Source organism: Nicotiana tabacum, chromosome 14 (assembly GCF_000715075.1).
Source record: "Nicotiana tabacum cultivar K326 chromosome 14, ASM71507v2, whole genome shotgun sequence".
In the NCBI taxonomy this organism is placed as follows: Eukaryota; Viridiplantae; Streptophyta; class Magnoliopsida; order Solanales; family Solanaceae; genus Nicotiana; species Nicotiana tabacum.
The window spans coordinates 40,281,449-40,308,869 of NC_134093.1; the positions used below are offsets into that span (position 1 = coordinate 40,281,449).

At 40.2% G+C, this 27,421-nt stretch overlaps 1 pseudogene; it reads right to left on the minus strand.

Annotated features, from left to right (window-relative positions):
- Positions 1 to 10,092: 10,092 nt before the first annotated feature.
- LOC107804190 (uncharacterized) lies at positions 10,093 to 25,141 on the minus strand (annotated as a pseudogene).
- Between the last annotated feature and the right edge of the window lie 2,280 nt (positions 25,142 to 27,421).

The following is a 27,421-nucleotide window of genomic DNA, read 5'->3' on the forward strand; positions in this document are numbered from 1 at the left end:
TGAGGTAAGACTCTTGTGATCATTTCTATTCAATAATATTGTTTCCCCAATACAAATGAATCAATAGCAACTGCGCTCACTATGGGTGTGCAGACTCCGGAGGGGCAGATCCTGCATTGGGCTGGATCTGGCCCGGACTTATTTGCATTTGGGCTGGATCTTCACCGGACTTATTTGCATTTGGGTTGGATTTGTCCTGTAAATTGCTGACTGATTGAGTGTGATAAGTGAAAATTGAGATAGTCAGGTTGAGTACTCCGAGAGTGTGAGTACACAAGGCTTTTGTTGTGTTGTATCACATACGATATGAATATTGGCATGTAGATATAGAGATGTCATATTCTCCTATCATTCAGACTTGACATATTTTATCTGTTCTGAGTTTAATTGTTGAACCTGGAAGCATGCCTAAATTCTTGTACTGTTACCTGCGGATTATAAATTTCTAAGATATTACTGTTATATTTTCCGTAAATTTTTATACTGTTAATTTTGTATGTGGGCTGTAATGTTCGCGCCCGTCACCACATTGAGTCCAAAGATTAGATTTGTTACTTATTGAGTTGGTTGTACTCACGCTACACCCTGCACTTCATGTGCAGATCCAGATGTTTCCGGTCATGACGGTTGCTGATTCTCAGAGTTCAATCATTCGAAGATTATCGAGGTAGCTGCTCTGGCGTCCGTAGATCTTGACTCTCCTCCCCTATCCTTCAGTCTTATTTAATCAGTTTATGCTTTTCTTAGACAAAGTATCCGACTTTGTATTGTATAGATGCTCATGTACTTAGTGACACCCTGGTTTTGGGAAAACTTCTATATTGAGTTATGACATTTTATCCCGTTTTATGACATTTTCACTTATTTAAACCTGCTTTAGTATACCTTAAATTTGGAAGTGTTGGTAATGTCAGAGTTGTCGGCTTGCCTAGTACCGTGTTAGGCGCCATCACGATAGGTTGAGTTTCGGGTCATGACACCAAATTGATTTATTTTCAGGAAAAGAAGTATGGGCGTCCAATGCACCAAGGTGAGCTATTAAAGGGGACGCATATTTTAAAGAAGAAGAAAGAGGGGGATGCAGATAGGTGAGTCGAGGACCGGGAAGAGACTACATATGTAAGCATTCAATTTTCCTTAAGTCTTATAATTTACTTTTATAAGATTTTTTATATACTAATTTAATTTAAAATAATGTAGGGTCGCTACCAAAGTACTGTGGAGGACTTCATTCGTAGTTAGCCAGCTGGTGAATCGGGCGAGCCAACCCAACCTTCGGACGAGGATGCTGAAAGAATATGGTTGGAGGTTGTTGGTAGTCCTAAAAAAGGGAAGGTATACGGTCTTCTTGAGAAAAGATTCTATCGCTACAGGTGTGGAATGCAAAGAATAAGAACTTCCTCACAGGGTGAGGCACTAATAGGGAGATCCTCTCGGCGATGCAGGAGATAGTGACATGGCTTACATCCGAGATAGAAGCGGCCAAGGAAAGAGAAAGGCTTAGAGATGCACAATTTCTTGGAATGCAAGCTCAGATCAGAACTCTCATTTACTGGAGCTTTATTTTTGCCCCGGTCTCGTGAGTCATCACCAGAGGCTCGATCTCCACGTGATCGTTCCTCCCGTCCTCCCCGTGATCGTTCTGTTCGTCCTCCACGTGATCGTTCTTACCGTTCTCCACAAGACCATTCTTACCGTCTTGTAGATGAAAGTTCATCAGATAGTGGTGATGCTGTAGAAAATACCTCTTGACTACTTTGATATACTTTGAACTATATTAATAGAACATGTTTTTAATTAGAATAAATATTTTTGAAATTATTGTAATTACTTAGTTTTTGATTAGTTTTGAATTGTGATGTTTAATTGAACTTGTTAGTTTTAAAGTATTAATTGGATGTTTGGTTGGATATGGGTGTGGTTGGATTTGTGATGAATTAGGAGTTGTTTGTGGTGTATTGACGGTTGTTTGATATGAATTCTGGGTATTGGTATACTGAAAATATATGTTTTTATTTGGCAGGTGGTGTAGCTGCCAAAACAGGTAATTTCTACCAAAATTATTCCCAGAAAATAATTTTAAAAAATATTAAATTGTAAAATACCGACCAATATTGGCCAGCTAATGCACATAGAATTCCCAGAAATTCAACATTACCGACCAACTTTGGTCGGTAATTAAAATATTATATGATTAATTAATTTTTCTTTACCGACCAAAGTTGGTCGGTAATCAAAATTGGTCAGTACAATTAAATTATTAAAATAATATTCCGACCAACATTGGTCGGTTAGTCAATTAAATTGTTAGATGGTCGTGTAGAGCATACCGACCGAAGTTGGTCGGTAATTTCCGACCAACTTTGGTTGGTATGCTCTACCGACCTTTAAATTACCGACCACACGTAAATGGTCGAGTTTTGGACGGTTATTGGCCATTACCGACTGAATTTGGTCGATTTTTCGGATGGTTTTAAGCGAATTTTTAGTAGTGATAATTTAATGCTAATGCTAAGGATACATTGAAAAAAGATAATTAATTTTCTAAAATAACAAATATTTGGGACACAAATATTTTTAACATACATGACAACTAAATGGAAACGACAAATGTTTGAACCACAAATATTTTAATACGGATTTCTAAATGCTGCACTATCTAGATTAATTTCCAAAAACATAATGTATTATTCTCAACAAAAAAAAAAAACGAAGATTGAATCCAAATTATATACCTATCGGTTTGTTAGAGTTGCTTCAGGCCACGAGTCATAGTCGGTAGTGTGATAGCTAGTTCCTTTTAAAGTTCATTATTCTGCACCTAACCCACTCTAAACATACTTTGATTTCATGGGTATCCAGTCCTTTTCTTCTCTCAGTTGTACCTTTAGATACACTCTATTAAATTCTTATCTATGCTTTTCTTTTTTCTGTTTTCCCTCTTTCTTTATGGATCCATATACACAAAGTGATTGTATTTTTCTTAAAACGGCGAGTCAACATAATTAGTTTCACAATTCAAAATAAAGATACATAATTTAAAATTAGATCTTCAATAGATAGATGACTGAATGTAAGTTTGTCTGGTTAGACAATTAACAAGCTTGATAAAGTTAAAATTTAATTTATCTAGCAATTGATATGCAAGCTAGAATGAGTCGTCTTAGCTTACGTGATATACATGATACTCCTATTGTTTTGAAACTTTTTGAACTGCACACTTGGATCTGTCTATTTCATTTTTAGACAAGTTACATAAGATGCCATTATTATCATTGAGAGGTGACGAACAAAACAAAGTCGGATTTATGATTTAAATCTTATAGGTTCAATTTTTAAAGTTTTTAGCATTGAATCAATAATAGTTTTAAAGTTATGGGTTCATATCTACCATTTTACAATTTTAATGAATTTTCTGTTAGCAATCTGTATTACTATAATATAATATTACGAAACGATAAATTTCGGTAACATAAAACAGAAACAAGAAAAACAGAAATAAGGTAGAAACTAGAGATTGTCAGAAACCAGAATCAGTAAATATATTTCGGAATAAAATCGAGCCCACTGATGCACAATGTGTCTTAAGAAAATTATTCCCCTCAAGTACCCGAGGTATTGAAATATTATCCTCCCAGGATAGAACGAATTAACTCACCAGAGTATCGGTACGAAAAATGCTGGTGAACAGCGAACCTCTTAATGGTTGTAAATCACACTGGAATTTTAATTGAGCAGAAGAAGGAAAAGAAGTTTAGAAAATTTCGTAACGAAAGATTCTGGGATCAAGACATATTTATAGCCATTTTCTGGCACTGTTTCTAAAAAGTTTGCAACCTCTCAGAAACAGTCATGGTTGTTAGAACATGAGAGAACATTCAAAATATTCCGGGAAAAGAATTTAAAAATAATCCGAGAAAGAAACGGACCAGGTCGCGTCGCGCGCGGGTCCTGGGTTGTTCCGGGTTGAATTTTCAATAATTAATTTAACTGATTAACTAAATAATTAAAAGAAATTTTGTCCAAAAAGATTAATCAATCAATCGATCTTTGACCAAATTCGAATTCGAATTCGAATTCGAATCCGAATCTGAAGCCGAAGCCGAAGCCGAAGTCGAAGCCGAAGCCGAAGTCGAACCGAGCGAGTGACGATAACGACGGCACGAGACTTACCTTCTTTCTAACCCATTTAACACCAAATGGAAGTGCTTTCTCAATATAAGCACATTCCCTTTTTTTCCACCACCAGTGAGGGACGATTGCTCTTTCCAAAGCATACGGGAGCTCACTTTCCCTTCACATTTCTTTCCTCCATTTTTCATTCACCAACCTTCAACCCTAACAACCCCCCACATGAATGGGGAATGGCTATAAGACAAAGGAATGCACAGACGAGTGTGTAATTTACATGCAAAGATTAATTGCATCTGGATAAGTAGGTTTCTCTTTGAACTTTCCGTAGTAAACTTATATCGGATATACTCGGTCAATCGGTAGATTTGATATCTTTGAACCGTCGAGCTTTATTGTATACCTAGACAACATAAATTACATAATCAACCTTTAACCATCTATATTTCTCACAGTTGTGTTCCTTTCAGCCATGAACACCCTCTGGTTTAATGAGTGCTTAGAGAATGGGCCTTTATTTTCATTCCCCATGAAGCGGCTTACACCTCACACTCACATAGGTGATTTCTAAACATGTAATCCTATAGACATTCTATCTGGTCATTTCTTGCCAAACTTAGCAAATCATTAAGAAGCTTTAAGCTTTAATGACTCATCAAAAAACCTTAATGCTTTACCCTGATTTCTGAACATTGTCTTCATCATGAGAATGGGTTGAGTTATTTGACAATGTTGAACCGTCATTCATAACTTTGTTTGATCTCTTTGAACCTAGCTCTTGGGGATCTCCAGTCTGCTAGGTGGAGTTACCGCCATGATGACTTGTCATAGGCCTTAACCCTATTCCCTTCGATGATCTTTCAACTGCCTCTCTAGATATGCCTTTTGTAAGTGGATCCGACATGTCATCTCTTGACTTCACGTAGTCAATCTTGATAATACCACTAGAGAGTAGTTGTCTAACAGTGTTGTGTCTTCGTCGTATGTGATGAGATTTTCCGTTATACATAATGCTCCCTGCCCTACCTATTTCCGCTTGACTATCACAATGTATACATATATGTGCCAAAGGTTTGGGCCAAAATGGAATAACTTTCAAGAAATTTCGGAGCCATTCAACTTCTTCATCGGCCTTGTCTAAAGCTATGAATTTAGATTGCATTGTAGAACGGGCGATGCACCTTTGTTTGGGTGATTTCCAAGACACTTATCCACCCCCAATTGTGAAAATATATCCACTCGTGGATTTAACTTCAGATGATCCACTGATCCAATTTGCATCACTATATCCTTAATTACGAAGGGATATTTATTATAATGCAGAGCATAGTCTTGAGTAAGTTTTAGATACCCCAAAACTATTTCATTGCCATCCAATGTATTTGATTGGGATTACTTGTAAAATGACTCAGTTTGCTAATAGCACATGCTATATCTGGTCGCGTACAATTCATGATATACATCAAACTTTCCAATACTCTTGCATAGTCCAATTGTGAGTCATTTTCACCTTCATTCTTTTGAAGTGCATATATCACGTCAATTGGAGTCTTGGTAATCTTAAAATCCAAATACTTGAACTTGTCAAGTACTTTTTTAATATAGTGAGACTGTGATAATGCTAGACCTTGTGGAGTCTTGTGAATTCTGATTCCTAAGATCACATCAGCAACTCCTAAGTCTTTCATGTCGAATTTGCTAGCAAGCATGCTCTTAGTAGCATTTATATCTGCCATATCTTTGCTCATTATCAACAAGTCATCAACATATAAACAAACAATGACTTCATGACTTGGAGTGTTTATAATGTAAACACATTTGTCACACTCGTTGATTTTAAAACCATTTGCCAACATTGTTTGGTCAAATTTAGCATGCCATTGTTTGGGTGCTTGTTTAAGTCCATAAAGCGACTTAACAAGTTTGCACACTTTCTTTTCATTACTAGGAACCACAAAACCCTCAGGTTTGTCACGACCCCAATTTCCCTCCGTAGGACGTCGTCACAACACCTAGTCTCTAAGACTAGGTAAGCCTAACAAACATGCAGAAGTGAATGAAACAATAATTTAAAAATCTCAAAACTCAACAACATGTATAAAAAAGGAAATCTCTACAGCCCAATGTGTATACAATAGCCTAGAACCCGGCGTAATACAAGTCACAAGCTCTATGACAATACCAAAATCATTCATATACAACTGTGTCTAGTAAAGAAGGAAAAATATAAAAAGGGATAGAAGGGGACTCCGAGGCCTGCGGATACGGGCATGTGTACCTTGAAGTCTCCAAATGCAAACTCAGCTCACTAGTGCCGAGACTGATAGGAAGTACCAGGATCTGCACAAAAAGATATGCAGAAGTGTAGCATAAGTACACCATAATGGTACCTAGTAAGTGTCAAGCCTAACCTCGGTAGGGTAGTGACGAGGTCAGGTCAAGGCTCTACTGGAAATAATAAGAAATATGACGAATGATATAACAATACAATGGTAATGACAATGGACATGGACCAAATAAGGAGTTTACCAAATGTTAACTACACAGAATCAAGGTAGATAATACAACACGGAAGGAAACAAGGATTGACATGTTAAGGAAACAAACAACCAAGACAAGTACATCAAATAGAGAAAGATCAACAAGGGCCACTACCGAGGTACCGCCTCGTAGTCCCAAATCACAAAAGTAACTCACAATATTTCCTTATATCATCGCGGGAGCCTTACATTTGGTTTTGAAAATCACTTTTCCCGAAATAGCATCCCGCGTTTTAGCCCACCTTATCACATCGCATAACTTCTAGCAGTTTCCCTACTAGCCACGCATATCAAGCCCACCTTATCTCACCATATGCATTTCAACACTCAGACCTTATACCACTGCATGCGTATCAATATCACAACGTATCATAAATCATACCTCAAGTGCCCAATATCACAACTTGCCAGAGAAACCGGACAACAACAGAATTTCACAATAAGGAGCCCTTGGCTCAACCACAATGTACACAAAGTCTCAATAATAACAATCGGAAGAATAACTCAATGGAATGATATTTCATAACTTAACACTTTGCCTTAATAGGAATCACGGCCTTTGCAGCTCAATACCAATTTCAACAACAAGATATTCCCAAGAGTAGCAATTTCAAGTAAAGAATTCAACAGTTAAATAATGAATACGGAATAAAGGCAACAAGAACTTCAACTAAACATGTAGAGCAATTAGTAAGGAAGAGATAAGACAAGTAGACATGTGAAATTAGACTAAAAATGATGACTATAACATGTTAAGGCAACTTGTTTAAGGCATGGAAGGGACCTATATAGCTAAAACCGAAAATTTTCACATTTAGCCCGTGTACGCACTCGTCACCTTGCGTACACGGCTATCACATATCACAATTATTACAAACAACACCAGTCCTAAGGGTTAATTCCCCCACACGAGGTTAGGCAAGTCACTTATCTCAAATCACACTAAATCAATTAACTAGAAGGCCTTTCCTGCGATTATCCAACTCCGAACGGCTCGAATCTAGCCACAACAATTTCATTCTATAAATATAACTATAGAAAACTAATTCAAACAATGAAAATTATGATCTTTGCAAAGAATTAAAAAGTTAACCCAAAAAAGTCAACCCGGACCCGCATCTCGGAACCAGGCCAAAATTATAAAATTCGAACACCCATTCGATATCAAATCCAACCATACAAGAATTACTCAAATCCGACCTCAATTCGCCTTTCAAAACTCAAAAACTTAGTCTAAGAAGTTTCTACCATTTTTTCCCAATTTTCCAACTCAAATCCCTAATTAGATGATGAAATTATCAATAGATTCATGTAATTAACCAAAATAAAGTTAGAAATTCTTATCCCAATGATCTCTCTGAAAATCTACCGAAAGTTTGCCTCAAACCGAGCTCTCTAAGTCCAAAATGTGAAATATGAAATAAACCCTTGATTTGAAACTTAAGTCTGCTGCCCAGTGATTCCTTCTTCCCGAACACGGAAAATGCCTCGCGTTCGCGAAGCACAAAAATGTTACTGCCCTGATTTCCTCTTACGCGAACGCGAGAATCCACTCGCGAACGCGATGACAAAAGCTCCCAAGCTTCGCGATCGCGAAGCCCATCTCGAACGCGTGAGTCCCACCCCAGGCTGCCTTTCCTCTACGCGAACGCGGATCCCGGTCCGCGATCGCAGTGCACAAAGTCCTGACCCTTCACGAATGCATGGCCTTTTTCGCGAACGTGAAGGGTAAACCTCCAGCAATCTATAAAGACTCTACGCGAACACGAGAACACCTTCACGAACGCGTAGAAGGAAACCCGAACTAAAAAACAACAGAATTTCAGCAATTCCTCAATGATCTAAAATGCGCCGAACATAGTCCGAATTACACTCGAGGCCCCTGGGACCTCAACCAAACATACAAATAAGTCCTAAACCATCATACGAATATGCTTGAAGTGTCAAATCACATCAAATAATACTAGGATCATGAATCGCACATCGACTCAAGCTTAAGAAACTTATAAACTCCTAAATTCCAAAACTAATGTTGATTCCTACCAAAACAACTCCAAATGACTTCACATTTTGCACACAAGTCATAAGTGACATTACAGACCTATTCCAACTTCCGAAATCGGGATCCGACCCCGATATCAATAAAGTCAACTCCCGGTATTACAGACCTATTCCAACTTTCGAAATCAGGATCCGACCCCGATATCAATAAAGTCAACACCCGGTCAAACTTTCCAAAATTTTCCATTTTTCAACTTTCGCCAATTCATTTCGAAACGACCTACGGACCTCCAAATCAACATCTGGACATGCTCCTAAAATAAAAATCACCATACGGAGCTATTGGAACCATCAAAACTCCATTTCAGAGTCATATTCACACAAGTCAAAATACAGTCAACTCTAACAACTTAAACCTCCAATTTAGGGACTATGTATCCCATTTCACTTCGGAACTCACCCGAAACCAAAAGCAAACATCCCGACAAGTTACATAACCATAATATAATATACAGGAAGCATACATTAGGGGATTGGGGCTAAAATACTCAAAACGACCGATCGGATCGTTACAAGGTTGTTCCATATAAATTTCTTTCTCCAACTCTCCATTTAAGAAAGTTGTTTTAACATCTATTTGATGGATTTCAAGACCATACATGGCTGCCAGTGCCACTAACACCCTAATAAATGTTATCCACATTACTGGCGAGTAAGTGTCAAAGGAATCAAGGCCTTCCTTTTGCCTATAACCTTTGACTACAAGTCTTGCCTTATATTTGTCAATAGTGCCATCAACTTTTATTTTCCTCTTAAAGATCCATTTTGAACCTAAAGGTTTATTTCCTGGAGGAAGATCAACCAATTCCCATGTATGATTATTCAAAATTGATTGAATCTCAATATTGGCTGCCTCTTTCCAAAATGCTGAATCAGAAGATGACATAGCTGCTTTGAAAATTTGAGGCTCGCTTTCAAGCAAGAATGTCACAAAATTTGGTCCAAAGAAAGTAGATGTTCTTTGACATTTGCTACGCCTTGGTTGCTCTTCACTTGTAGTATTTACTTTTGGTTCTTCCTGTGGTTATTTAGGTCTTTCATTTGACGACTCCATTCAATGTTATACAGATAGATGTTTTCAAGGAATTCAGCATTATCTGATTCAATTACCGTATTAACATGAATTTCGGGATTATTAGATTTATGAGCCAAAAACCGACATGCTTTACTGTTTGTAGCATATCTAATAAAAATACAATCCACAGTTTTTGGTCCGATTTTTACCCTTTTGGGTAAAGGTACTTGTACCTTTGCTAAACACACCCACACTTTAAAATATTTCAAGTTGGGTTTTCTTCCTTTTCATTTTTCATATGGAATAGATTGCGTTTTGTTGTGGGGTACTCTGTTGAGTATTCGTTTAACTGTAAGGATAGATCCCCCCCCCCTCCACAAGCTCTGTGGTAAGACGAAACTTATTAACAAAGCATTCATCATTTCCTTTAATGTCCGATTTTTCCTTTCTGTAATTCGAGTGGATTGAGGTGTTTGGTGGCAGAAGTTTGATGGATAATTCTATATTCCGAACATATTTCTACAAAAGTAGATTCGTATTCTCCACCTCTATCACTTCTAATGATTTTAATCTTTTTATTCAATTGATTCTCTACTTCATTCTTGTATTTCTTAAATACTTCAATTGGTTCATCCTTACTATTAAGCAAATAAACATAACAATATTGAGTACAATCGTCAATAAAAATTATAAAATACTTTTTCTCACCACGAGATGGTGTTGACTTCATATCACAAATGTCAGTATGAATTCAGTCTAAAGGATTTGAAGTCCTTTCAATAGACTTATAAGGATGTTTGACAAACTCAGATTCAACACATATTTGACATCTTGATTTATTACACTCGAATTTAGGCAATACTTTTAAATTAATTAACTTTCGCAAGATTTTGTAATCGACATGTCCTAAATGAATATGCCATAAATCATTTGACTAAAATAAATAAGAAGAAGATGAAATTTTATTAATACTGTCAATAACCATTACATTGAGTTTCAAAAGGCCGTCTGTGAGGTAGCCCTTTCCAACACATATTATTCTTGCTTACAACAACTTTGTCAGATACAAATACACATTTGAATCAATTCTTAACAAGTAGAGAAGTTGAAGCAAAAATTTTCGTAATAGTAGGAACATGAAGAACGTTGTTGAGCGTTAACACCTTGCCGGAAGCCATCTTCAGGAATATCTTCCCATAACCCTCAATCTTGGCTCTTGCAGTATTTTCCCATGGAAAGCTCTTCTTCGGGACCAGTAGTAGAGTAAGTCGCAAATACTTCTTTGACAACACAAACATGTCGAGTGGCTCCACAGTCAATCCACCACTCCTTCGGATTTCCAATTAAGTTATATTCCGAAAGCATTGCACACAGATCCCCAATGTCATCATTCTTCTCCACTATGTAGGCCTGTCCCTTTTTCTTGTCCTTTTTCGGGAGACGACGGTCAGGGGCTTTGTGACCAGCTTTTCCACAATTGTAGCAGTTGCCCTTGAAGTTTTTCTTGTTCTGCTCCTTAGTCTGTCCAGAAGACCTCTTCCTCTTCTTATTTTTTGGAGCAGTCTCTTCAACGATATTAGCTCCCATAATTGTTGAATTTCCACACGACTTCTTCTCGGCTGTTTTGTTATATTCCTCAATCTTGAGACGAATCACACGATCTTATAACTTCATTTCTTTGCGCTTGTGCTTTAGATAATTCTTGAAATCTCTCCATGAAAGAGGAAACTTTTCAATCATAGCAGCTACTTGAAATGCTTCATTCACCACCTGTCACGACCCAAAACCTAACCCATCGTGATGGCACCTATCATGATTCTAGGCAAACCGACATTTTCAAAACACTTTCAACATTTAACAGAAATGAATTAAGACATTTAAAATGATCGGAGTTTTTTTTTTCTTCATAAAAATGGGGTAAAACCCAATAGCATAAGTGCGGAAAAAATTAGCCTGACATCGGCGTGTCACTGAGTACATGAGCATCTATACCAGGAGCAGTCTAATACAACATCTAAGGAATAAGAACTGAAATGCGATAAAGATAATGAAGGAGAGCCAAGGCCTGCGAACGCCATGCAACTACCTCGATAGTCTCGAGAATCAGTTGCTCTACTATCAATACCCGCTATGATCGGGAATACCTGGATCTGCACACGAAGTGTAGGGTGTAGCGTGAGTACAACAAACTCAGTAAGTAACAAAAATAAATAAGGAACTGAGAAGGTAGTGACGAGCTATACAAATACAGTTCATTTTCAATAGTTCCAGCAAAGAATAAACATGCTTTCAAATCGGACAGTTTAAGTCAACTCACTTTTATATAGTTCAAGTTCAGGTGATCCGGATATAACATCCTTCAGAAATTTCATAACAATGACAAATAGCAACTAAGTGCATCAACATAGGAAAAGCAAGTACAGCCTCTCTGGGCAATAGTCACTCAACTTGTCACAACAGCTTAATCACTCGGCTCTCAGCCCTTAGTACTCACACTCAATAAGTACCTCTGCTCACTGGGGTTGTGCAGACTCCAGAAGGGCTCCTTTCAGCCCAAACGCTATATCGCTGTGGCGTGCAGCCCGATCCAATCATATAAGTATCCATAAGGCTCGTTGCGGCGTGCAACCCGATCCACAGTCCATAAATAGCCATAAGGCTCGTTGCGATGTGCAACCCGATCCATATAGCCTCACATAGCTCACAGCTCGGCACTCAGGCCCTATCTCAGCCACTAACCTCTCCAGTCCTCTCGGGCTTTCAGAAATCATACAAATCAGCCAAAAGAGATAATATCAAGTATCAACAAGAAAACAAGAAGAAATGGAGATATGACGCGCAAGTCAAACTGTGACTGAGTACAAGACAACAAATAGCAGCTAATTCAACAAGAACCCGACCAGCTAATTAAGCATGGTTTCTAACATAAATGACAGTCAAATTTCTAGAAGACAGAGGAATAAGTATTAACAATAAGTTGTTCGACTTTACAGTCTCACAGGACGGACCAAGTCACAATCCCCCACGGTGCATGCCCATACGCCCGTCACCTAACATGTGCGTCACCTCCAAAATAATCACATCGTACCAAATATCTGGGGTTTCATACCCTCAGGACCAGATTTAAAACTGTTACTTACCTCGAGCCAAAGCCACGCAAAATCCTACTCTGAAATGCCTTTGCCCCTCGAATCAGTCCCCAAACGCCCCGAATCTAGCCACAAGCAGTACAATACAATTAATATAGGCTAAAAGAATCAATTCCACAAGAAAAATATGAAATTGTAAGCCAAAATTCGAAATAGGCTCAACCCGGCCCCCGGGCCCACGCCTTGAATTCTGACAAAAGTCACAAAATATGAACACCCATTCACTCACGAGTCTAACCATACAAGAATTACTCGAATCCGACCTCAAATCACTTTCCAAAATTCGAAATTATAGCCTATGAAATTTCTACCATTTCCCCCCAATTTTTCAACTCAAATCCCTAATTAGAAGATGAAAATAGCAATAGATTCATGAAATATAGTCCAATCCAAATTAGAACCACTTACCCCAATAATCTCCTTGAAGAAATCTCGAAAAGTCGACTCACACCGAGATCTCCAACTCCCAAAATCAAAATGGGAAATCAACCCTCGAGATCTTATTATTCTGCCCAATAAACTCTCTTCTGCTAGCCTTCAACCGCACCTGCAAAAATCCATCATAGGTGCGAAAATGACTTAAATGGATGGAACTGCATCTGCGAGCTTTGGGCCGCACCTACGAGCCCGCTCCTGCGGTTCGACTACCGCATCTGCGACCCTTGCCTAGGCCGCCCATACCGCTCCTGCGACCATCACTCTGCATCTACAGATGCGCAGATGCGTCTCCCTTCTCACACTTGCGCTCGTAGACCTTTTTGACCAAAAGCGCACCTGCGCCCTTCACATCGCACGTGCGATCCCGCACCTGCGGTCTCCCCACCGCAGGTGCGAAACACAAGAAACCAGTAGAGCTTCAGCAATTGCATAAGTCCAATATTTCATCCGCTAAGCACCCAAACACACCCGAGGCCCCCTGGACCTCAACCAAACCCAACTAGTCCTAAAACACCATACGAACTTAGTCGAGCCCTCAAAACACGTCAAACAACGCTAAAAATACGGATCACTAACTTCAAATTTTTACAACCGATGCCGAAACATACCAAACTACATCCGATTGACCCTAACTTTTGCACACAAGTCATATTCAACATTACGGACCTACTCCAACTTCCGAAATCGGAATCCGACCCTGCTATCAAAAAGTCATCTTCATGTCAAAATCTTCAAAAATTTGACATTCGCCATTTCAAGCATAAATTAGCTACAGACCTCAAATTCATAGTCTGAACGCGCTCCTAAGTCCAAAATCACCCAACGGAGGTAACAGGACCGAAGAAACCCCATTCCGGAGTCGTCTTCTCATAGTTCCGACTACGGCCAAAATCTTAAGACTTAAGCTTCTGTTTTAGGGACTAAGTATCCCAAAATACTCCGAAACCAAAAATAAAACTTCCCGGCAAGTCACATAAGTAGAAACAGACACGGGGAAAGCAGAATATAGGGGATTGGGGCTAATACACTCAAAATGATCGGCTGAGTCATTACATCCTCCCCCTCTTAAAATAATCGTTTGTCCTCGAACGAGCATAGAGACATACCTGAAGTGGTGAAAAGATGAGGATAACGGCTGCCCATATCATGCTTGGCCTCCCAAGTCGCCTCCTCGACTGGCTGGCCCATCCACTGAACCTTCACAGAAGCAATATTCTTTGACCTCATCTTTCGAACCTGCCTATCCAAGATCTCCATCGGTTCCTCAACATAAGATAAATCCTTGTCCAACTAGACTGAGCTGAAATCCAACACGTGAGACGGATCGTCGTGATATTTCCGGAGCGTAGAAACATGGAATACAGGGTGAACTCCCGCTAGACTGGGAGGTAAAGCAAGCTCATAATGAACTTCCCCAACTCGCCGCAACACCTCAAAGGGACCAATGAACCTTGGGCTCAGCTTTCCCTTCTTCCCGAACCTCATAATGCCCTTCATAGGCAAAACTCGTAGCAAGACCCGCTCCCAAACCATGAATGCAACATCGCGAACCTTTCGATCCGCATAACTCTTCTGTCTGGACTGGGCTGTGTGTAGTCTATCCTGAATCACCTTAACCTTCTCCAGAGCATCTTGAACCAAATCCGTACCCAAGAATCTAGCCTCGCCCGGCTCGAACCAACCCACTGGAGACCTAGATCGCCTACCATACAGAGCATCATACGGTGCCATCTGGATGCTCGACTGGTAACTGTTGTTGTAAGAAAACTCCGCTAGAGGAAAGAACTGATCCCACGAACCCCCAAACTTCATCACATACGCACAGAGCATATCCTCTAATATCTCACTTGGACTGTTCGACCGTCTAAGGGTGAAATAATTTGCTCAACTCCATTCGAGTCCCCAACTCATGCTGCACGACCCTCTAGAACCGTGATATATACTGTGTACCCGGGTTAGAGATGATAGATACCGGTACACCATGAAGCCTGACGATCTCGCGGATATACACTCGAGCCAGCTGCTCGGAAGAATAGGTAGTCATCACAGGAATGAAATGAGCTGACTTGGTCAGCCTATCCACAATCACCCAAAGTGCATCCAACTTCCGATGAATCCATGGAAGCCCAACAACGAAATCCATAGTGATCCGCTCTCATTTCCACTCCGGAATCTCTAACTTCTGAAGCAACCCACCTAGTCGCTGATTCTCATACTTCACTTGCTAGCAATTTAGGCACCGAGCTACATACTCCACTATATCTTTCTTCATTCTCCTCCATTAGTAATGTTGCCTCAAGTACTGATATATCTTTGCGGCACCCAAGTGAATAGAATACCGTGAACTGTGAGCCTCCTGGAGAATCAACTAATGCAAACCATCTACATTGGGCACACATAGCCTTCCTTGCATCCTCAATGCACCATCAACCCCAATAGTGACCTCCTTAGCATCACCGTGCTGGACCGTATCCTTAAGGATAAGTAGATGAGGGTCATCATATTGACGCTCCCTGATATGATTATAAAGAGAAGACCGAGAGACCACACAAGCCAATACTCGACTCATCTCAGAAACATCCAATCTAACAAACTGGCTAGCTAAGTCCTGAACATCCAATGCCAACGGCCTCTCTGCTGCTGGAAGATATGCTAAGCTCCCCAAACTCTCCGCCCGACGACTCAAAGCATCGGCCACCACATTGGACTTCCCAGGATGGTATAAAATGGTGATATCATAGTACTTAAGAAGCTCCAACCACCTCCACTGATGCAAGTTGAGATCCTTCTATTTGAACAGATGCTGCAAACTCTGATGATCAGTGTAAATCTCACAATGGACCCTGTACAAATAGTGCCGCTAAATCTTCAAGGCGTGAACAATAGCTGCTAACTCAAGGTCATGGACAGGATAGTTCTTCTCATGAGGCTTCAACTGGCGTGAAGCATAAGCAATCACTCTACCCTCCTGCATCAGAACACACCCAATACCGATCCGCGAGGCATCACAATACACTGTGTAAGAACCAAAGGCTGATGGTAGAACTATAACTGGTCGTGGTCAAAGCAGTCTTGAGCTTCTGAAAGCTCTCCTCGCACTCCTCCGACCACCTCAAAGGATCTCCCTTTTGGGTCAATTTAGTCAAGGGCGATGCAATAAATAAGAAGCCCTCCACAAAATGGCGGTATTAACCAGCCAAACCGAGAAAATTCCAAATCTCCGTGGCTGAGAACGGTCCGGACCAACTCTGAACTGCCTCTACCTTCTTCGGGTCTACCTGAATACCCTCACTGGACACCACGTGTCCCAAGAACGCTACTGAACTGAGCCAAAACTCACACTTGGAGAACTTTGCATAAATCTTCTCCTCCCTCAACCGCTGTAACACAATCCTCAGATGTTGGGCATGCTCCTCCTGGCTACGAGAGAACACCAGGATATCATCAATGAATACAATAACGAATGAGTCAAGATAATGCTGAAACACACTGTTCATCAGATGCATGAACGCTATTGGGGCGTTGGTCAGCCCAAAAGACATCATAAGAAACTCATAATGGCCATATCGGGTTCTGAAAGCTGTTTTAAGAATATCTGAGTCCCGAATCTTCAACTGGTGATACCCTGACCTCAAATCAATCTTGGAGAACACCCTCGCTCCTAGAAGCTGGTCAAACAAATCATCAATATGCGATAATGGATACTTGTTCTTGATTGTGACCTTGTTCAACTTCATGTAATCAATGCATACTCTCATAGTACTATCATTCTTCTTTACAAATAGAACTGGTGCACCCCAAGGTGACATACTAGGCCGAATAAATCCCTTATCAAGGAGTTCCTAAAGCTTCTCCTTCAATTCCTTCAACTCTGCCGGTGCCATACGATACGGTGGAATAGAAATGGGCTGAGTGCCCGGCACCAAATCAATACTGAAATCAATATCCCTATCGCACGGCATGCTCGATAGGTCTACAGGAAACACATTCGGAAAATCTCGCACCACCGGAACAGAATCAATAGCATGGGTCTTTGCACTAACATCCCTCACAAAGGCCAGATAAGATAGACAACCCTTTTCAACCATCCGCTGAGCCTTCAAGTATGAAATCACTCTACTGGGAACATAGTGTATAGATCCACTCTACTCAACCCTCGGCAACCCCGGCATCGCCAACGTCACGGTCTTAGCGTGACAATCTAGAACAATATGACATGAAGACAACCAATCCATACCCAAAATCACGTCAAAATCGACCATACTAAGCAACAAGAAATCCACTTTAGTCTCCAGACTCCCAATAGTCACCACACATGACCGATATACACGGTCCACAATAACAGTATCGCCCACCAGCGTAGACACATGAACAGGTGAACCTAGAGACTCACGGGGCATATCCAGAAAAGAGCGAAATACGAGGACACATATGAATAAGTGGAACCAGGGTCAAATAATACATAGGTATCTCTATGGAAAATTGAGACAATACAGGTAATCACAGCATCCGAAGCAATGACATCTAGTCTGGCAGGAAGAGCATAGAAACGGGCTTGGCCGCCCCCTGATCGGTCTCCCCCTCTCGGGAGGCCCCTAGCTGACTGGGCTCCACCTCGAGCTGGTTGGGCGGGTGGTGAAGAAACTTATGTTGATGTCATAGACTGGCTCCTCTGCAGAGCTGGACCTCCCACTAGGCGGGGACACTACCTCCTCATATGACAAAACTTTCCACACTCATAGCAACTCCCCGGTGCTGGTGTTGGGAACTGAAGGGAGCCCCGAGCATCTGGATAACTGGTAGAAGGACCTGGCATAGACGAGCCTGAACCGATAGAGCACGGGACAAACTCTGAGCTGGGAGAGCACTGAGAGATGAATGGCCCTACTGATAACTGTGTGAACCATGGCCATATGATGCACCACGGTGAACTGGGCGAGCCGTCTGAACATGTCTAAAAGGACGACCTCTATCGTGGTGGAACTGACCCCCAAAATGAACACCGCTAAATCCACCCTGACCACAAGGCCTCTTGGCATCCCTCTCGACCCGCTCTTGGCTGCGAACCATCTCAATCTGACGAGCAATATCGACAACCTCATCAAAAGTAGCACCATACACTCTCTCTAGTCATAAGCAATCGCAGCTGAAAAGTAAGGCCATCTATGAATGTAACAACCTGACTTGTCATTTTAAGAATTAACGCCCCGTTCAGCGACTTAAGGTCCCCGAGCAACTTCGTAACATGTATTATGACTTGCGTGTGCAATCGAGTTTGGAAGTTGGAAGATTTGAAATTTTATGAGTTCAATTTGTGGTGTCGAGGTAAGCTAATGTGTAAGGCCTCGTGAATTTTTTATTCTAATTTGAGCAATTTCGAGCTTAGGAATACAATTTAATTTAGACCCGAACCATATGAGTGGATAAGGTTATTCGGATACTTGGGGATAAATATTTTAGTAATCTTTGAGTGTTGTAATAATGGGGAACCCTTGGATGTTAATTTCAAAGCAATAAGACTAAAGAAAATACAGTGAGCTATCTCCCCATAGCACAACTATAGCACAGGAGGGAAGCGGAAAATTTTAGCAAACCAGTGAGCTAAAGCCTTATAGCGCAGGGATAACACCAGTGGAAATATACTGTATCCGATTTTAGCAAAACAGTGAGCTAAAGCCTTATAGCACATGTATTGTTGATTTCTTTGGAAAGTTGTAATATTTGAGCACTTAATGTGCAATTTGTGATATGTTGTAATATTTGAGCACTTGACGTGCAATTTATATGTTGTAATATTTGAACACTTGATGTGCAATTTATGATATGTTGTAATATTTGAGCACTTGATGAGCCATTTGTGATATGTGAGCACTTGTTGTGCAGTTGTTGAAATCATATTTACTTTGGGACTACTGAGCGGTATTCCGAGAGATCCCCCTGCATATTTACTTTGGGATTACGGAACGGTATTCCGGGAGATCCCCCTGCCCTGCATATTTACTTTGGGACTACGAAACGGTATTCCGGGAGATCCCCCTGCCCAACATATTTACTTTGGGACTACGGAACGGTATTCCGGGAGATCCCCCTGTCCTGCATATTTACTTTGGGACTACGGAATACTATTCCGGGAGATCTCCCTGTCTTGCATATTTACTTTTGGGACTACGAGGCGGTATCTTGGGAGATCTCTCCTATCTCGCATATTTACTTTTGGGACTACGAGGCGGTACCTCGGGAGTGCCCTTTTGTTGATATTTTTCTATGGATACACTTGCCTTTGGTTATTTTATTTTTTCGTGATATGTAAATTTTTGTCTTCTTCGGTGATGTACTATTTGACTTTATTATTATATGTTTTGTACTCCTTGTTGTATTGTGTTGGCTTTGGATTTTTAATACGAGACTCTGAAGATTTATATTTCTCGTTTTTACTGATTTTTGCTGACTGGATTATTTTAAATAAAAGAAATTTTCTATTATGTTTTAAATTAATAAGTATTACATCCAAATCGGTAGTTTATCTGATACTTTAATTTAAGTGCAAAATGTCATTTTCTTCACTCAAACTATTTCTAAATAAATTGACCGTGCAGATTCTTTTATATATTGATATTTTTGGCACGAGAGTTGTCCGTACAGTTGTGATAGAAACATGGGCACGAGGTGCCGTGGAAATATGAAAGTAGGTTGAGACCCATATTTTTATGAATATGAAATGAGGTGTCACAAGGTGACTTTTATCTGAAGGAATTATATTCCAAAATTTTATTTGAAAGAATTTATTATTTTTGAAAGATTTATAGTGAAAGAATTATATTTGAAGGACTTGATTAATTGGTTATACTTGTATTCATTATTTGTTGAGCAATATTTATGATGTTCTTGATGCCCCGATGTGTATATCACTGGTTGATTAGTTCTGTCATTATTGTTATTTATTTCCGATTATTTTTTTATGCCATATTGCACAGGTTATTAGACTATTGAGTGTCTTGACTGTACCTCGTCACTACTCCATTGAGGTTAGTCTTGATACTTACTGGGTACCGACTGTGGTGTACTCATACTACAGTTCTGCATATTTTTGTGCAGAGCCAGGTATTGGAGCTATCGGACTTGGACAGAGTAAAGTGTGATCGCAAGGATTTAAGGTAGAGCTGCTTGGTCGTCACAGTTCCTTAAAGTCTTTCTATTTTATTGTACTGTTAATTATTAATCAAACAGTAATGAGTATTCGATCCTTGAGATCATTTCATGTATTCAGTTAGAGTTCGTGACTCAGTATTACCAATCTTGGGAAGGTGTTATAATTATTTCCGTTGTCGGTTTCGATAAAAAACAAAATGGCTCGAAAATGTAATTATAATCAACTTACCTAGTCTTAGAGACTAAGTGCCATCACGATGCCCGTGGTAGGATTTTTGGGTCGTGACAATGAACCTCCTGATCCTCTCCCTATCTGTGGGAACCAACCAGATAGCATGATGGGCCAACTCTGAAATCCTCATCTCATACTATGTCACGGACATATCACCTTGACGAAGCTGCTCGAACTACCTGCGCAGCTCCTCTTTGCGAGACTATGGCACGAACTTCTCCAGAAATAGACCGGAGAACTATTGCCATGTAAGGGGTGTTGCGCTGATCGGCCTACGCCTCTCGTAAGCCTCCCACCAACTGAAGGCAGCCCCAGAGAACTGAAAAGTAGTGAACGAGACCCCACTGGCCTCTAGAATACCTGTGGTATGGAGTATCCTATGGCACTATCCAAGAAGCCATGTGCATCCTCTCCCTCGGCACCACTTAAAGATGGAGGCTGAAGTTTCCCAAACCTCTCCAATAGGCGCTGCTCATCATCAGGCATGACAGGAACCACATAGTCCTGAGCAGATGCAACCGGCCGGGCTGGTGGTACCCCCGGTGTCTGGAATCCATGTACCATCTGCTTTAGTGTGCGGGCGGCGGGAGTTTGAGCACCTCCCCCGGCCTGAGAAGTGGCTGCTGTGGCCGGAACAGAGACCGCCTGAGTAAGACTGGTACACGCGGTCAGAATCTGAGCTAAGGCCTCCTGAAGGCCTGGAATCATAATGGGCACGGGTGATGCCTGAGCTGGTCCCACAGTCTCATCCACAACTAGAGCCTGCTCCTGAACTGGAGCAACTGGCGGATCTGCGGGTGCTACTCTAGCTGCTGTGCGAGCTGCACCTCTACCCCTACCGCGACTTTGGCCTCTCGCGGCCCTGATCGGTGGTACTGTTGGGTGCCATCCTGCCCCGTAGTACGCGTCCTTACCATCTGTGAGAGAATTAGAACAACAGAAATTTAGTTACCAGAATCAAAAGATTCGCATGACAAGAATTCAAGAAATGTGGAATTTCCTAAGGGTTTGGCAGCCTCTCGAAGATAAGTACAGACGTCTCCGTACCGATCCGCAAGACTCTACTAAATATGCTCATGACTCGTGAGACCTATGTAACCTAGGCTCTAATACCAACTTGTCACGACCCAAAATCCTAACCTGTTATGATGGTGCCTATCGATGGTACTAGGAAAGCCGACATTTCCGAAACACTTTCAACATTTAACATAAATGACTTAAGACATTTTAAATGATCGGAGTTTTTTTTTTCCTTCATAAAAACGGGGTAAAACCCAATAGCATAAGTGCGGAAAAAATTAGCCCGACATCGGGGTGTCACTGAGTACATGAGCATCTGTACCAGGAGCAGTCTAATACAACATCTAAGGAATAAGAACTGAAATGCGATAAAGATAATGAAGGAGAGCCAAGGCCTGCGAATGCCGTGCAGCTACCTCGATAGTCTCTAGTATCAGCTGCTCAATTATCAACACCCGATATGACAGGGAACACCTAGATCTGCACACGAAGTACAGGGTGTAGTGTGAGTACAACCAACTCAGTAAGTAACAAAAATAAATAAGGAACTGAGAAGGTAGTGATGAGCTATACAAATACAGTTCATTTTCAATAGTCCAGCAAAGAATAGACATGCTTTCAAATCCGGTAGTTTAAGTCAACTCAGTTTTATACAGTTCAAGTTCAGGTGATCCGGATATAACATCCTTCGGAAATTTTACAACAATGATAAATAGCAACTAAGTGCATCAACAAATGAAAAGCAAGTACAGCCTCTCAGGGCAACAGTCAATAGATAGATGCGCTCACTGGGGGTGTGCAGGCTACGGAAGGGCTCCTTTCAGCCCAAGCGATATATCGCTGCGACGTGCAGCCCAACCCAATCATATAAGTAGCCATAAGGCTCGTTGCGGTGTGCAACCCGATCCACAGTCCATAAATAGCCATAAGGCTCGTTGCGACGTATAACCCGATCCATATACTCTCACATAGCTTACAGCTCGGCACTCAGGCCCTATCTCAGCCACTAACCTCTCCAGCCCTCTCGGGCTTTCAGAAATCATACAAATCAGCCAAAAGAGATAATATCAAGTATCAACAAGAAAACAATAAGAAATGGAGATATGACGCGCAAGTCAAACTGTGACTGAGTACAAGACAGCAAATAACGGCTAATTCAAAAACAACACTACCGCTGAGGGTCCCAACAGTGATATCATATGGCTTAAACATGGTTTCTAACATGAATGACAATCAAATTTCTAGAAGATAGAGAAAACATGTATTAACAATAAGCTATTTAACTTTATAGTCTCGCAGGACGGACCAAGTCACAATTCTCCCACGGTGCACGCCCACACGCCCGTCACCTAGCATGTGCGTCACCTCCAAAATAATCACATCATACCAAAAATTCAGGGTTCCATACCTTTAGGACCAGATTTAAAACTGTTACTTACCTCAAGCCAAAGCGGCACAAAATCCTACTCCGAAATGCCTTTGCCCATCGAATCAGTCCCCAAACATCCTGAATCTAGCCGCAAGAAGTACGATACAATTAATATAGGCTAAAAGAATTAATTCCACAAGAAAATATGAAATTATAAGCCAAAATCCGAAATAGGCTCAACCCGCCCCCGAACCCACGCCTCGAATTCCGACAAAAGTCATAAAATACGGACACCCATTCACTCACGAGTCTAACCATATAAGAATTACCTCAAATCACCTTCCAAAACTCGAAATTATAGCCTATGAAATTTCTACCATTTTCCCCCAATTTTCCAACTCAAATCCCTAATTAGAAGATGAAAATAGCAATAGATTCATGAAATATAGTCCAATCCGAGTTAGAACCACTTACCCCCAACAATCTCCTTGAAGAAATCTTAAAATATCGCCTCACACCGAGCTCTCCAACTCCTAAAATCGAAATGGGAAATCAATCCTCGAAATCTTATTTTTCTGCCCAGTAAACTCGCTTCTGCGAGCCTTCAACCGCACATGCGGTACCGCACCTTCGTAAATCCATCGCAGGTGTGAAAATGACTTAAATAGATGGGACCGCATCTGCGAGCTTTGGGCCGCACCTGCGAGCCCGCTCCTGCGGTTTGACTTCCGTATCTACGACCCTTGCCCAGGCTGCCCATACCGCTCCTGCGACCATCACTCCGCATATGCGGATGCGTAGATGTGTCTCCCTTCTCGCACCTGCGCTGGCAGACCTTCTTGATCAAAAGCGCGTCTGCGCCCTTCACATCGAACGTGTGATCCCGCACCTGCAGCCTCCTTATCGCAGGTGCGAAACACCAGAAACCAGCAAAGCTTCAGCAATTGCATAAGTCCAATATTTCATCCGCTAAGCACCCGAATACACCCGGCCCCCGGGACCTCAACCAAATATACCAACCAGTCTTAAAACACCATACGAACTTAGTCGAGCCCTAAAAACACGTCAGACAATGCTAAAAACACGAATCACCAACTTTAAATTTCTATAACCGATGCCGAAACCTACCAAATCACATCCGATTGACCCCAAATTTTGCACACAAGTTATATTCAACATTACGGACCTACTCCAACTTCCGGAATCGGAATCCGATCCCGATATCAAAAAGTCAACTTTCGGTCAAAATCTCCAAAAATTTGACTTTCGCTATTTCAAGCCTAAATTATCTACAGACCTCAAATTCACAGTCCGGATACGCTCCTAAGTCCAAAATCACCCAGCGGAGCTAATGGGACCAACAAAACCCCATTCCGGAGTCGTCTTCTCACAGTTCCGACTACGGTCAAAATCCTAAGATTTAAGCTTCTGTTTTAGGGACTAAGTATTCCAAAACACTCCAAAACCAAAAACAAAACTTTCCGGCAAGTCACATAAGTAGAAACAGACACGAGGAAAGCAGAAAATAGGGGATTGGGACTAATACACTCAAAACGACCGGTCAGATCGTTACACCACCACACCTTCAGCAATAAGGTCGTGAAAAATAAGTTGAAGCTCTTGAACTTGGGTTCCAACTGTTTTGCTATCTATCATTTTATAGTCAAGAAACTTGGCAACCATAAAATATTTCAAGCACACATCTTCAGTCTTGTACTTCTTCTCAAGTGCATCCCACAATTCTTTCGAAATATTCATAGCATTGTAGACATTATACAAATCATCCTCCAAAGCACTTAGGATGTAGCCTTTGCAAAGAAAATCTGCTTGTTTCCATGCCTCAACAATCATAAACTTTCCATTGTCTGGCATGTCGGCGACAGGCACTAGAGGGTCTTCACTGTTGAATTTCTACATACCAAGCGTGGTAAGCCAAAAGAATACCATTTGCTACCATCCTTTGAAGTTGGCTCCAGAAAATTTCCCTATTTTTTCGGCCGGTGGCACAACAGTTCGGCTTGACGAGGCTATCGTCATTGCACAACAGTCGCAGAAGGATTTTCATTTTCAATTGCCATTTCTCACTGTCAACAACAAAACAGTTTAATTAATGGTAGAAAATAAAACAGTAAACAGTACTGTAATTAATAATAAATAGTACGTAAAACAAAAAACCGAAGTTTTTATATACTGTTTCACAAGAAAACGATGAAGTTTTTATGTTCTTCAAATCGTTTCTAAATTTTAACACTCTGATAAAGTTTTTATATCTTCAAATCAGAAATAGAAAAATTCAGAAGTAGAATACTACAAAGGTTTTAATCTCCAAAATAGAATACAGATTACAATATAAAGTAATTTCCTTAAGATTGTTAGCAATCTATATTACTATAATATAATATTACTAAATAGTAAATTTCTGTAACATAAAACAGAAACAAGAAAAACAGAAATAAGGCAGAAATTGGAGATTGTCAGAAACCAGAATTAGTAAATATATTTCGGAATAAAATTGAGCCCACTGAATGCACAGTGTGTCCTTAAGAAATTTTTTTTTCGAAGTACCCGAGGTGTTGGAATATTATCCTCCCAGGATAGAATGATTTAACTCACCAGAGTATCGGTACCAAAAACGTCGGTGAACAGCGAACCACTTAATGGCTATAAATCACACTGAAATTTTAATTATGCAGAAGAAGGAGAAGAAGTTCAGAAAATTTCGAAAGGAAATATTCTGGGATCAAGGCATATTTATAGTCATTTTCTGAAAAGTTTGCAACCTTTCAGAAACAGCCATGGCTGTTGGAACAAGTGGGAACGTTCAAAATATTCCGGTAAAGGAATTTAAAAATAATCCGGGAAAGAAACGGACTGGGTCGCATCGCGCGCGGGTCTTGGGTTGTTCCGGTTGACTTTTCGATAATTAATTAAATAATTAAAAGAAATTTTGTCCATAAAGATTAATCCATCGATCTGAAGTCGAGCCAAGCGAGCGAGTAACGACGGCGCGAGACTTACCGTCTTTCAAACCCATTTAACACCAAGGGAAGTGCTTTCTCAGTATAAGCACATTCTCTTTTATTTCCACCACCAATGAGGGACAATTGCTCTTTCCAAAGCATAAGAGAGCTTACTTTCCCTTCACATTTCTTCCCTCCATTTTCCATTCATCAACCTTCAATTCCAACATTTTTATATATAAATTTTTCTCAGTGTCAAAAATTATGGGTTCAATTGAACCGTCGCTGGAATACTACGCTCGTCCCTCGAACAAAAGATGCAGGTATATAAGTGTATTGAATAGAATGCAAGGCCATACAATTTTTTTTGCATTGACGAAGTCATTTTAACCAGGGGCAGATATAGAGTATGGCCACCGGGTTCATCTGAACCTATTACTTTCGTTACGGAATATAATTTTATGTGTAAAAATTTATAAAAATTGCAACAAATGGTAAATCTAGTAACTTTAAAAATACAATGAGTTCAATACTAAAAACCTTAAAGTTAAACCCACATAATCTAAATCCTAAATTCGCCTATGATAATTCAACTTACATTCTATGATTCTAAACAGAACTTAAGCAATACTGTCATTAAAAATTTATAATATATATCTCCTTTCCTTTTCATGCACGTGGCACTAAAGACTGTCAATTTAATTGGTTGGTGGATGAAATTCACTAATTAAGAGTGTATTTGGTAGGAAGGAAGTTATTTTTTGTGAAAAATATTTTTCATGGATTGGTATTTAGTTGATGAGTAAAAAATACTTTTGGAAAAAAATATATATTAAAAATTAATAGTAATAATATTTGCAAATCGGAGGGTGTTTGGTGAAATTTTTGATTATTAAAGCTTAATAATAATATCAAAAAATAATATGAAGTAAAAAGTCAAGATTGTTCCATTAAAAACCCCATTTTAATCTGATACCAACACAAACAAAAAGAAAGTCATGAAAATATTTTCTTGAAAAATGGTTTCAGTTGTGTCAAACACACCCTAATATATACAACAATAATGGTAATTTGCTTTTTCTTTTTTTTTTTTTCTAGCTTTCTTTAAACCCCCCAAAAAAATAAACGGAAAAGGGTCAAAATTATCCTCGAACTATCAAAAATAGCTCAAATATACCTTCCGTTTGTTTTTTGCATCAAATTTGTCCTCACCATCTAAAAATTGGATCATTATTGCCTTAAAAACTAACGGCTGCCACATCAGCGTTTGAACATATTTAAATATTACGGAAAAATGGTCAAAATTGTCCTCGAACTATCAAAAATAGCTCAATTATATCCTCCGTTTGTGTTTGGT